We start from the raw sequence: 14,549 nt of genomic DNA on the forward strand, positions 1-14,549 counted from the left end.
CTATGCTGTTTGTAGTAGCTTACCCGCATTCCTATTTTCCTATTCATTATTAAACCTACTCCTGCATTACCCCTATTTGATTTTGTGTTTATAGCCCTGTAGTCACCTGACCAGAAGTCTTGTTCCTCCTGCCATCGAACTTCACTAATTCCCACTATATCTAACTTCAACCTATCCATTTCCCTTTTTAAATTTTCTAACCTACCTGCCCGATTAAGGGATCTGACATTCCACGCTCCGATCCGTAGAACGCCAGTTTTCTTTCTCCTGATAACGACATCCTCTTGAGTAGTCCCCGCCCGGAGATCCGAATGGGGGACTATTTTACCTCCGGAATATTTTACCCAAGAGGACGCCATCATCATATAATCATACAGTAAAGCTGCATGCCCTCGGGAAAAATTACGGCTGTAGTTTCCCCTTGCTTTCAGCCGCTGACCTTCCTATTGACGATGAAACACAGAAATTGCACCGGAATTAAATACAAATGGCACAATGCCAACTTAAGAACAAGAAGACTGACTCTTCTTTCTGTCTATGTTTTGAACCATTCCATTGACACTAGATATAGATTCCGATGCTTCACTCCAGGTTTACTATATCCCTTTTTAACTTCGTATTGACGATGAAACACTGAAATTGCATTGGAATTAAATACAAAAGACAAAATGCCGACTTAAGTACAAGAAGACTGAGTCTTCCTACTGTCTATGTTTGATCCATTCCTGTGACACTAGTTACTGATTCCGATGCATCACTTCAGGTTTACTGTATCCCTCTGACCTTCCTATTGACGATGAAACACAGAAATTGCACCGGAATTAAATACAAAAGGCACAATGCCAACTTAAGAACAAGAAGACTGACTCTTCTTTCTGTCTATGTTTTGAACCATTTCATTGACACTAGATATAGATTCCGATGCTTCACTCCAAGTTTACTGTATCCCTTTTAACTTCGTATTGACGATGAAACACTGAAATTGCATTGGAATTAAATACAAAAGACAAAATGCCGACTTAAGTACAAGAAGACTGAGTCTTCCTACTGTCTATGTTTGATCCATTCCTGTGACACTAGTTACAGATTCCGATGCTTCACTTCAGGTTAACTGTATCCCTCTGACCTTATTCACGATGAAACACAGAAATTGCATCGGAATTAATTTCAAAAGGCACAATACCGACTTAAGTACAAGAAGACTGTATCTTCTTACTGTCTATTTTTTGAACAATTCCTGTGACACTAGTTATAGATTCCGATACTTCACTTCACATTTACTGTATGCCTCTGACCTTCTTATTGCCGAAGAAACACAGCATTTCCATCGGAATTAAATACGAAAGGCACAATGCCGACTTAAGTACAAGAAAACTGACTCTTCTTACTCACTATGTTTTGAACCATTCCTGTGACACCAGTTATAGATTCCGATGCTTCACTTCAGGTTTACTGAATCCCTTGGACCTTCTTATTGACGATGAACCACAGAAATTGCATCGGAATTAAATACAAAAGGCACAATGCCGACTTAAGTACAAGAAGACTGACTCTTCTTCCTGTCTATGCTTTGAACCATCCCTTTGACACTAGTTATAGATTCCAATGCTTCACTTCAGGTTTACTGAATCCCTCTGAACTTCTTATTGACGATGAAACACAGAAATTGCATCGGAATTAAATAGAAAAGGCACAATGCCGAATTAAGTACAGGAAGACTGACTCTTCGTACTGTCTATGTTTTGAACCATTCCTGTGACACTAGTTATAGATTCCGATTCTCACTTCAAGTTTACTGTATCCCTCTGACTTTCGTATTGACGATGAAACACAGAAATTGCACCGGAATTAAATACAAAAGGCACAATGCCGACTTAAGGACAAGAAGACTGATTCTTCTTACTGACTATGTTTTGAACCATTCCTGTGACACTAGTTATAGATTCCGATGCTTCACTTCAGGTTTACTGTATCCCTCTGACCTTCTTATTGACGAAGATACACAGAAATTGCCTCGGAATTAAATACAAAAGCCCAAGGCCGACTTAAGTACAAGAAGACTGACTCTTCTTACTGACTATGTTTTGAACCATTCCTGTGACACTAGTTATAGATTCCGATTCTCACTTCAAGTTTACTGTATCCCTCTCACTTTCGTATTGACGATGAAACACAGAAATTGCACCGGAATTAAATACAAAAGGCACAATGCCGACTTAAGGACAAGAAGACTGATTCTTCTTACTGACTATGTTTTGAACCATTCCTGTGACACTAGTTATAGATTCCGATGCTTCACTTCAGGTTTACTGTATCCCTCTGGCCTTCTTATTGACGAAGATACACAGAAATTGCCTCGGAATTAAATAGAAAAGGCACAATGCCGACTTAAGTCCAAGGAGACTGACTCTTCTTAATGTCTTTGTTCTGAACCATTCCTGTGACACTAGTTATCGATTCCGATGCTTCACTGTCGGTTTGGTGTATACCTTGGACCTTCTTATTGACGATGAACACAGTAATTGCATCGGAATTAAAGAGAAAAGGCACAATGACGACTTAAGTAGAAGAAGACTGATCTTCTGACTGACTATGTTTTGAACCATTCCTGAGACACTAGTTATAGATTCCGATCCTTCACTTCAGGTTTACTGTATCCCTCTGACCTTCTTATTGCCGATGAAACACAGAAATTGCATCGGAATTAAATAAAAAAGGCACAATGCCGACTTAAGTACAAAAAGACTGACTCTTCTTACTGTCTATGTTTTGAACCATTCCATTGACACCAGTTATAGATTCCAATGCTTCACTCCAGGTTTACTGTATCCCTTTTACATTCTTATTGACGATGAAACACTGAAATTGCATCGGAATTAAATACAAAAGTCAAAATGCCGGCTTAAGTACAAGAACACTGACTCTTCCTACTGTCTATGTTTTGAACCATTCCTGTGACACTAGTTATAGATTCCGATGCTTCACTTCAGGTTTACTGTATCTCTCTGACCTTATTCGCGATGAAACACAGAAAATGCATCGTAATGAAATACAAAAGGCACAATGCCGACTTAAGTACAAGAAGACTGACTCTTCTTACTGACTATGTTTTGAACCATTCCGGTGACACTAGTTATAGATTCCGATGCTTCACTTCAGGTATACTGTATCCCTCATACCTTATTCACGATGAAACACAGAAATTGCATCGGAATTAAATACAAATGGCACAATACCGAGTGACTCTTCTTACTGTCTATGTTTTGAACTATTCCTGTGACACTAGTTATAGATTCCGATGCTTCACTTCAGGTTTACTGTATGCCTCTGACCTTCTTACTGACGATGAAACATTGAATTTGCATCGGAATTAAATACAAAAGGCACAATACCGACTTAAGTACAAGAAAACTGACTCTTCTTTGTGTCTATGTTTTGAACCATTCCTGTGACACAAGTTATAGATTCCGATGCTTCACTTCAGGTTTGCTGTATCCCTCTGACCTTCTTATTGACGATGTAACATAGAAATTGCATCGGAATTAAATACAAAAGGCACAAGCTGACTTAAGTACAAGAAGACTGACTCTTCTTAATGTCCATGTTTTCAACCATTCCTGTAACACTAGTTAAAGATTCCGATGCTTCACTCTAGGTTTAGTGTATCCCTTGGACCTTCTTATTGACGATGAACACAGTAATTGCATCGGAATTAAATAGAAAAGGCACAATGACGAATTAAGTACGAGAAGACTGACTCTTCCTACTGTCTATGTTTTGAACCATTTCTGTGACCCTAGTTATATATTCCGATGCTTCACTCCAGGTTTACTGTATCCCTTGGACCTTCTTATTGACGATGAAACACAGAAAATGCATCGGAATTAAATACAAAAGGCCCAAGGCCGACTTAAGTACAAGAAGACTGACTCTTCTTACTGACTATGTTTTGAACCATTCCTGTGACACTAGTTATAGATTCCGATGATTCACTTCAGGTTTACTGTATCCCTCTGACCTTCTTATTGACGAAGACACACAGAAATTGCCTCGGAATTAAATAGAATAGGCACAATGCCGAATTAAGTACAAGAAGACTGACTCTTCTTAATGTCTATGTTTTGAACTATTCCTGTGACACTAGTTATAGATTCCGACGCTTCACTCTAGGTTTAGTGTATCCCTTGGACCTTCTTATTGACGATGAACACAGTAATTGAATCGGAATTAAAGAGAAAAGACACAATGCCGACTTAAGTAGAAGAAGACTGACTCTTCTTACTGACTATGTTTTGAACCATTCCTGAGACACTAGCTATACATTCCGATGCTTCACTTCAGGTTTACGGTATCCCTCTGACCTTCTTATTGACGATGACACACAGAAATTGCATCGGAATTAAATAAAAAAGGCACAATGCCGACTTAAATACAAGAAGACTGACTGTTCTTACTGTCTATGCTTAGAACCATTCCTGTGACACTAGTTATAGTTTCCAATGCTTCACTTCAGGTTTACTGTATCCCTCTGACTTTCTTATTGACGATGAAACACTGAAATTGCATCGGAATTAAATACAAAAGGCACAATGCCGACTCAAGTACAAGAAGACTGACTCTTCTTACTGTCTATGTTTGAACCATTTCTGTGACACTAGTTATAGATTCCAATGCTTCACTTCAGGTTTACTGTATCCCACTGAACTTCTTATTGACGATGAAACACACAAATTGCATCGGAATTAAATTGAAAAGGCACAATGCCGAATTAAGTACAAGAAGACTGACTCTTCCTACTGTCTATGTTTTGAACCATTCCTGTGACACTAGTTATATATTCCGATGCTTCACTCCAGGTTTACTGTATCCCTTGGACCTTCTTATTGACGATGAAACACAGAAATTGCATCGAAATTAGATACAAAAGGCACAATGCCGACTTAAGGACAAGAAGACTGACTCTTCTTACTGACTATGTTTTGAAGCATTCCTGTGACACTAGTTATAGATTCCGATGCTTCACTTCAGGTTTACTGTATCCCTCTGACCTTCTTATTGACAAAGACACACAGAAATTGCCTCGGAATTAAATAGAAAAGGCACAATGCCGACTTAAGTACAAGAAGACTGACTCTTCTTTATTTCTATGTTTTGAACCATTCCTGTGACACTAGTTATAGATTCCGATGCTTCACTCTAGGTTTACTGTATCCCTTGGACCTTCTTATTGACGATGAAACACAGAAATTGCATCGGAATTAAATACAAAAGGCACAATGCCGACTTAAGGACAAGAAGACTGACTCTTCTTACTGACTATGTTTTGAACCATTCCTGTGACACTAGTTATAGATTCCGATGCTTCACTTCAGGTTTACTATATCCCTCTGACCTTATTCACGATGAAACACAGAAATTGCATCGGAATTAAATACAAAAGGCACAATACCGACTGACTCTTCTTACTGTCTATGTTTTGAACAGTTCCTGTGACACTAGTTATAGATTCCGATGCTTCACTTCAGGTATACTGAATGCCTCTGACCTTCTTATTGACGATGAAACTCAGAATTTGCATCGGAATTAAATACAAAATGCACAATGCCGAATTAAGTACAAGAAGACTGACTCTTCCTACTGTCTATGTATTGAACCGTTCAATTGACACTAGTTATAGATTCCGATGCTTGACTTCAGGTTTACTGAATCCCTTGGACCTTCTTATTGACGATAAAACACAGAAATTGCATCGGAATTTAATACAAAAGGCACAATGCCGACTCAAGTACAAGAAGACTGACTCTTCTTACTGTCTATGTTTTGAACCATTCCTGCGACACTTGTTATACATTCCAATGCTTCACTTCAGGTTTACTGTATCCCTCTGACCTTCTTATTGACGATGAAACACAGAAATTGCATCGGAATTAAATAGGAAAGGCACAATGCCGAATTAAGTACAAGAAGACTGACTTTTCCTACTGTCTATGTTTTGAACCATTTCTGTGACACTAGTTATATATTCCGATGCTTCACTTCAGGTTTACTGTATCCCTTGGACCTTCTTATTGACGATGAAACACAGAAATTGCATCGGAATTAAATACAAAAGGCACAATGCCGACTTAAGTACAAGAAGACTGTATCTTCATACAGTCTATGTTTTGAAACATTCCTGTGACACTAGTTATAGATTCCGATGCTTCACTCCAGGTTTACTGTATCCCTTGGACCTTCTTATTGACGATGAAACACAGAAATTGCACCGGAATTAAATACAAAAGGCACAATACCGACTTAAGGACAAGAAGACTGACTCTTCTTACTGACTATGTTTTGTACCATTCCTGTGACACTAGTTATAGATTCTGATGCTCACTTCAGATTTACTGTATCCCTCTGACTTTCTTATTGACGATGAAACACAGAAATTGCACCGGAATTAAATACAAAAGGCACAATGCCGGCTTAAGGACAAGAAGACTGACTCTTCTTATGATTTGAACCATTCCTGTGACACTAGTTATAGATTCCGATGCTTCACTTTATGTTTACTGTATCCCTCTGACCTTCTTATTGACGAAGACACACAGAAATTGCCTTGGAATTAAATAGAAAAGGCACAATCCCGACTTAAGTACAAGAAGACTGACCCTTCTTACTGTCTATGTTTTGAAACATTCCTGTGACACTAGTTATAGATTCCGATGCTTCACTTCAGGTTTACTGTATCCCTCTGACTTACTTATTGACGATGAAACACAGAAGTTAAACCGGAATTAAATACAAAAGGCACAATGCCGACTTAAGGACAAGAAGACTGACTCTTCTTACTGACTACGTTTTGAACCATTCCTGTGACACTAGTTATAGATTCCGATGATTCACTTCAGGTTTACTGTATCCCGCTGACCTTCTTATTGACGAAGACACACAGAAATTGCCTCGGAATTAAATAGAAAAGGCACAATGCCGACTTAAGTACAAGAAGACTGACTCTTCTTAATGTCTATGTTTTGAACCATTCCTGTGACACTAGTTATAGATTCCGATGCTTCACTCTAGGTTTAGTGTATCCCTTGGACCTTCTTATTGACGATGAACACAGTAATTGCATCGGAATTAAAGAGAAAAGACACAATGCCGACATAAGTAGAAGACTGACTCTTCTTACTGACTATGTTTTGAACCATTCCTGAGACACTAGTTATACATTCCGATGCTTCACTTCAGGTTTACGGTATCCCTCTGACCTTCTTATTGACGATGACACACAGAAATTGCATCGGAATTAAATAAAAAAGGCACAATGCCGACTTAAGTACAAGAAGACTGACTCCTCTTACTGTCTATGTTTTGAACCATTCCTGTGACTCTAGTTATTGATTCCAATGCTTCACTTCAGGTTTACTGTATCCCTCTGACCCTCTTATTGACGATGAAACACAGAAATTGCATCGGAATTAAATAGAAAAGGCACAATGCCGAATTAAGTACAAGAAGACTGACTCTTCCTACTTTCTATGGTTTGAACCATTTCTGTGACACTAATTATATATTCCGATGCTTCACTTCAGGTTTACTGTATCCCTCTGACTTTCTTGTTGACGATGAAACACCGAAGTTAGACCGGAATTAAATACAAAAGGCACAATGCTGACTTAAGGACAAGAGGACTGACCCTTCTTACTGACTATGTTTTGAACCATTCCTGTGACACTAGTTATAGATTCCGATGCTTCACTTCAGGTTTACATTATCCCTCTTACCTTCTTATTGACGATGAAAGTCAGAAATTGCATTGGAATTAAATACAAAAGGCACAATGCCGAATTAAGTACAAGAAGACTGACTCTTCCTACTGTCTATGTTTTGAACCATTTCTGTGACACTAGTTATATATTCCGATGCTGCACTTCAGGTTTACTGTATCCCTTGGACCTTATTATTGACGATGAAACACAGAAATAGCATCGGAATTAAATACAACAGGCACAATGCCGAATTAAGTACAAGAAGACTGACTCTTTCTACTGTCTATGTTTTGAACCATTCCATTGACACTAGTTATAGATTCCGATGCTTGACTTCAGGCTTACTGAATCCCTTGGACCTTCTTATTGACGATAAAACACAGAAATTGCATCGGAATTTAATACAAAAGGCACAATGGCGACTCAAGTACAAGAAGACTGACTCTTCTTACTGTCTAGGTTTTGAACCATTCCTGTGACACTAGTTATAGATTCCGATGATTCACTTCAGGTTTACTGTATCCCTCTGACCTTCTTATTGACGATGAAACACTGAAATTGCATCGGAATTAAATACAAAATGCACAATTCCGACTCAAGTACAAGAAGACTGACTCTTCTTACTGTCTATTTTTTGAACCATTCCTGTGACACTAGTTATAGTTGCCAATGCTTCACTTCAGGTTTACTGTATCCCTATGACCTTCTTATTGACGATGAAACACAGAAATTGCATCGGAATTAAATAGAAAAAAAGCACAATGCCGTATTAAGTACAAGAAGACTGACTCTTCCTACTGTCTATGTTTTGAACCATTCCTGTGACACTAGTTATATATTCCGATGCTTCACTTCAGGTTTACTGTATCCCTTGGACTTTCTTATTGACGATGAAACACAGAAATTGCATCGGAATTAAATACAAAAGGCACAATGCCGACTTAAGTACAAGAAGACTGTATCTTCTTACTCTCTATGTTTTGAAACATTCCTGTGACACTAGTTATTGATTCAGATGCTTCACTCCAGGTTTACTGTATCCCTTGGACCTTCTTATTGACGATGAAACACAGAAATTGCATCGGAATTAAATACAATAGGCACAGTGCCGACTTAAGGACAAGAAGACTGACTCTTCTTACTGACTATGTTTTGAAGCATTCCTGTGACACTAGTTATAGATTCCGATGCTTCACTTCAGGTTCTCTGTATCCGTCTGACCTTCTTATTGACGAAGACACACAGAATTTTCCTCGGAATTAAATAGAAAAGGCACATGCCGACTTAAGTACAGGAAGACTGACTCTTCTTAATGTCTATGTTTTGAACCATTCCTGTGACACTAGTTATAGATTCCGATGCTTCACTTTAGGTTTAGAGTATCCCTTAGACCTTCTTATTGACGATGAACACAGTAATTGCATCGGAATTAAATTAAATTGGCACAATGCCGACTTAAGTAGAAGAAGACAGACTCTTCCTACTGTCTATGTTTTGAACCATTCCTGTGACACAAGTTATAGATTCCGATGCTTCACTTCAGGTTTACTGTATCCCTCTGACCTTATTCACGATGAAACACAGAAATTGCATTGGAATGAAATACAAAAGGCACAATACCGACTTAAGTACAAGAAGACTGACTGTTCTTACTGTCTATGTTTTGAACCATTCCTGTGACACTAGCTATTGATTCCGATGCTTCACTTCAGGTTTACTGTATCATTTTGAACTTCTTATTGACGATGAAACACAGAAATTACATCGGAATCAAATACCAAAAGCATAATGCCGACTTAAGTACAAAAAGACTGACTCTTCTTACTGACTATGTTTTGAACCATTCCTGTGACACTACTTATAGATTCCGAAGCTTCAGTTCATGTTTACTGTATGCCTCTGACCCTATTCACGATGAAACACAGAAATTGCACCGGAATTAAATACAAAAGGCACAATGCCGGCTTAAGGACAAGAAGACTGACTCTTCTTATGATTTGAACCATTCCTGTGACACTAGTTATAGATTCCGATGCTTCACTTTATGTTTACTGTATCCCTCTGACCTTCTTATTGACGAAGACACACAGAAATTGCCTTGGAATTAAATAGAAAAGGCACAATCCCGACTTAAGTACAAGAAGACTGACTCTTCTTACTGTCTATGTTTTGAAACATTCCTGTGACACTAGTTATAGATTCCGGTGCTTCACTTCAGGTTTACTGTATCCCTCTGACTTACTTATTGACGATGAAACACAGAAGTTAAACCGGAATTAAATACAAAAGGCACAATGCCGACTTAAGGACAAGAAGACTGACTCTTCTTACTGACTATGTTTTGAACCATTCCTGTGACACTAGTTATAGATTCCGATGATTCACTTCAGGTTTACTGTATCCCTCTGACCTTCTTATTGACGAAGACACACAGAAATTGCCTCGGAATTAAATAGAAAAGGCACAATGCCGACTTAAGTACAAGAAGACTGACTCTTCTTAATGTCTATGTTTTGAACCATTCCTGTGACACTAGTTATAGATTCCGATGCTTCACTCTAGGTTTAGTGTATCCCTTGGACCTTCTTATTGACGATGAACACAGTAATTGCATCGGAATTAAAGAGAAAAGACACAATGCCGACATAAGTAGAAGAAGACTGACTCTTCTTACTGACTATTTTTTGAACCATTCCTGAGACACTAGTTATACATTCCGATGCTTCACTTCAGGTTTACGGTATCCCTCTGACCTTCTTATTGACGATGACACACAGAAATTGCATCGGAATTAAATAAAAAAGGCACAATGCCGACTTAAGTACAAGAAGACTGACTCCTCTTACTGTCTATGTTTTGAACCATTCCTGCGACTCTAGTTATTGATCCAATGCTTCACTTCAGGTTTACTGTATCCCTCTGACCCTCTTATTGACGATGAAACACAGAAATTGCATCGGAATTAAATAGAAAAGGCACAATGCCGAATTAAGTACAAGAAGACTGACTCTTCCTACTTTCTATGGTTTGAACCATTTCTGTGACACTAATTATATATTCCGATGCTTCACTTCAGGTTTACTGTATCCGTTGGACCTTCATATTGACGATGAAACATAGAAATTGCATCGGAATTAAATACAAAAGGCACAATGCCGAATTAAGTACAAGAAGACTGACTCTTCCTACTGTCTATGTATTGAACCGTTCCATTGACACTAGTTATAGATTCCGATGCTTGACTTCAGGTTTACTGTATCCCTCTGACCTTCTTATTGACGATAAAACACAGAAATTGCATCGGAATTTAATACAAATGGCACAATGCCGACTCAAGTACAAGAAGACTGACTCTTCTTACTGTCTATGTTTTGAACCATTCCTGCGACACTAGTTATACATTCCAATGCTTCACTTCAGGTTTACTGTATCCCTCTGACCTTCTTATTGACGATGAAACACAGAAATTGCATCGGAATTAAATAGAAAAGGCACAATGCCGAATGAAGTTCAAGAAGACTGACTTTTCCTACTGTCTATGTTTTGAACCAATTCTGTGACACTAGTTATATATTCCGATGCTTCACTTCAGGTTTACTGTATCCCTTGGACCTTCTTATTGACAATGAAACACAGAAATTGCATCGGAATTAAATACAAAAGGCACAATGCCGACTTAAGTACAAGAAGACTGTATCTTCATACAGTCTATGCTTTGAAACATTCCTGTGACACTTGTTATAGATTCCGATGCTTCACTCCAGGTTTACTGTATCCCTTGGACCTTCTTATTGACGGTGAAACACAGAAATTGCACCGGAATTAAATACAAAAGGCACAATACCGACTTAAGGACAAGAAGACTGACTCTTCTTACTGTCTATGTTTTGAAACATTCCTGTGACACTAGTTATAGATTCCGATGCTTCACTTCAGGTTTACTGTATCCCTCTGACTTTCTTGTTGACGATGAAACACCGAAGTTAGACCTGGATTAAATACAAAAGGCACAATGCTGACTTAAGGACAAGAGGACTGACCCTTCTTACTGACTATGTTTTGAACCATTCCTGTGACACTAGTTATAGATTCCGATGCTTCACTTCAGGTTTACATTATCCCTCTTACCTTCTTATTGACGATGAAAGTCAGAAATTGCATTGGAATTAAATACAAAAGGCACAATGCCGAATTAAGTACAAGAAGACTGACTCTTCCTACTGTCTATGTTTTGAACCATTTCTGTGACACTAGTTATATATTCCGATGCTGCACTTCAGGTTTACTGTATCCCTTGGACCTTATTATTGACGATGAAACACAGAAATAGCATCGGAATTAAATACAACAGGCACAATGCCGAATTAAGTACAAGAAGACTGACTCTTTCTACTGTCTATGTTTTGAACCATTCCATTGACACTAGTTATAGATTCCGATGCTTGACTTCAGGCTTACTGAATCCCTTGGACCTTCTTATTGACGATAAAACACAGAAATTGCATCGGAATTTAATACAAAAGGCACAATGGCGACTCAAGTACAAGAAGACTGACTCTTCTTACTGTCTAGGTTTTGAACCATTCCTGTGACACTAGTTATAGATTCCGATGCTTCACTTCAGGTTTACTGTATCCCTCTGACCTTCTTATTGACGATGAAACACTGAAATTGCATCGGAATTAAATACAAAATGCACAATTCCGACTCAAGTACAAGAAGACTGACTCTTCTTACTGTCTATATTTTGAACCATTCCTGTGACACTAGTTATAGTTGCCAATGCTTCACTTCAGGTTTACTGTATCCCTATGACCTTCTTATTGACGATGAAACACAGAAATTGCATCGGAATTAAATAGAAAAAAAGCACAATGCCGTATTAAGTACAAGAAGACTGACTCTTCCTACTGTCTATGTTTTGAACCATTCCTGTGACACTAGTTATATATTCCGATGCTTCACTTCAGGTTTACTGTATCCCTTGGACTTTCTTATTGACGATGAAACACAGAAATTGCATCGGAATTAAATACAAAAGGCACAATGCCGACTTAAGTACAAGAAGACTGTATCTTCTTACTCTCTATGTTTTGAAACATTCCTGTGACACTAGTTATTGATTCAGATGCTTCACTCCAGGTTTACTGTATCCCTTGGACCTTCTTATTGACGATGAAACACAGAAATTGCATCGGAATTAAATACAATAGGCACAGTCCCGACTTAAGGACAAGAAGACTGACTCTTCTTACTGACTATGTTTTGAAGCATTCCTGTGACACTAGTTATAGATTCCGATGCTTCACTTCAGGTTCTCTGTATCCGTCTGACCTTCTTATTGACGAAGACACACAGAATTTTCCTCGGAATTAAATAGAAAAGGCACATGCCGACTTAAGTACAGGAAGACTGACTCTTCTTAATGTCTATGTTTTGAACCATTCCTGTGACACTAGTTATAGATTCCGATGCTTCACTTTAGGTTTAGAGTATCCCTTGGACCTTCTTATTGACGATGAACACAGTAATTGCATCGGAATTAAATTAAATTGGCACAATGCCGACTTAAGTAGAAGAAGACAGACTCTTCCTACTGTCTATGTTTTGAACCATTCCTGTGACACAAGTTATAGATTCCGATGCTTCACTTCAGGTTTACTGTATCCCTCTGACCTTATTCACGATGAAACACAGAAATTGCATTGGAATGAAATACAAAAGGCACAATACCGACTTAAGTACAAGAAGACTGACTGTTCTTACTGTCTATGTTTTGAACCATTCCTGTGACACTAGCTATTGATTCCGATGCTTCACTTCAGGTTTACTGTATCATTTTGAACTTCTTATTGACGATGAAACACAGAAATTACATCGGAATCAAATACCAAAAGCATAATGCCGACTTAAGTACAAAAAGACTGACTCTTCTTACTGACTATGTTTTGAACCATTCCTGTGACACTACTTATAGATTCCGAAGCTTCAGTTCATGTTTACTGTATCCCTCTGACCCTATTCACGATGAAACACAGAAATTGCATCGGAATTAAATACAAAAGGCACAATACCGACTGACTCTTCTCACTGTCTATGATTTGAACAATTCCTGTGACACTAGTTATAGATTCCGATGCTTCACTTCAGGTTTACTGAATGCCTCTGACCTTCTTATTGACGATGAAACACAGAAATTGCATCGGAATTTAATACAAAAGGCTCAGTGCCGACTCAAGTACAAGAAGACGGACTCTTCTTACTGTCTATGTTTTGAAACATTCCTGTGACACTAGTTATAGATTCCGATGCTTCACTTTAGGTTTACTGTATCTCTCTGACTTTCTTATTGACGATGAAACACAGAAGTTGCACCGGAATTAAATACAAAAGGCACAATGCTGACTTAAGGACAGGAAGAGTGACTCCTCCTACTGTCTATGTTTTGAACCATTTCTGTGACACTAGTTATATACTCCGATGCTTCACGTCAGGTTTACTGTGTCCCTTGGACCTTCCTATTGACGATGAAACACAGAAATTGCATCGGAATTAAATACAAAAGGCACAATGCCGACTTAAGTACAAGAAGACTGTATCTTCTTAATGTCTATGTTTTGAAACATTCCTGTGACACTAGTTATAGATTCCGATGCTTCACTCCAGGTTTACTGTATCCCTTGGACCTTCTTATTGACGATGAAACACAGAAATTGCATCGGAATTAAATACAAAAAGCACAAGGCCGACTTAAGGACAACAAGACTGACTCTTCTTACTGACTATGTTTTGAAC

The sequence above is a fragment of the Schistocerca serialis genome, chromosome 9 (genome assembly GCF_023864345.2).
Source record: "Schistocerca serialis cubense isolate TAMUIC-IGC-003099 chromosome 9, iqSchSeri2.2, whole genome shotgun sequence".
In the NCBI taxonomy this organism is placed as follows: Eukaryota; Metazoa; Arthropoda; class Insecta; order Orthoptera; family Acrididae; genus Schistocerca; species Schistocerca serialis.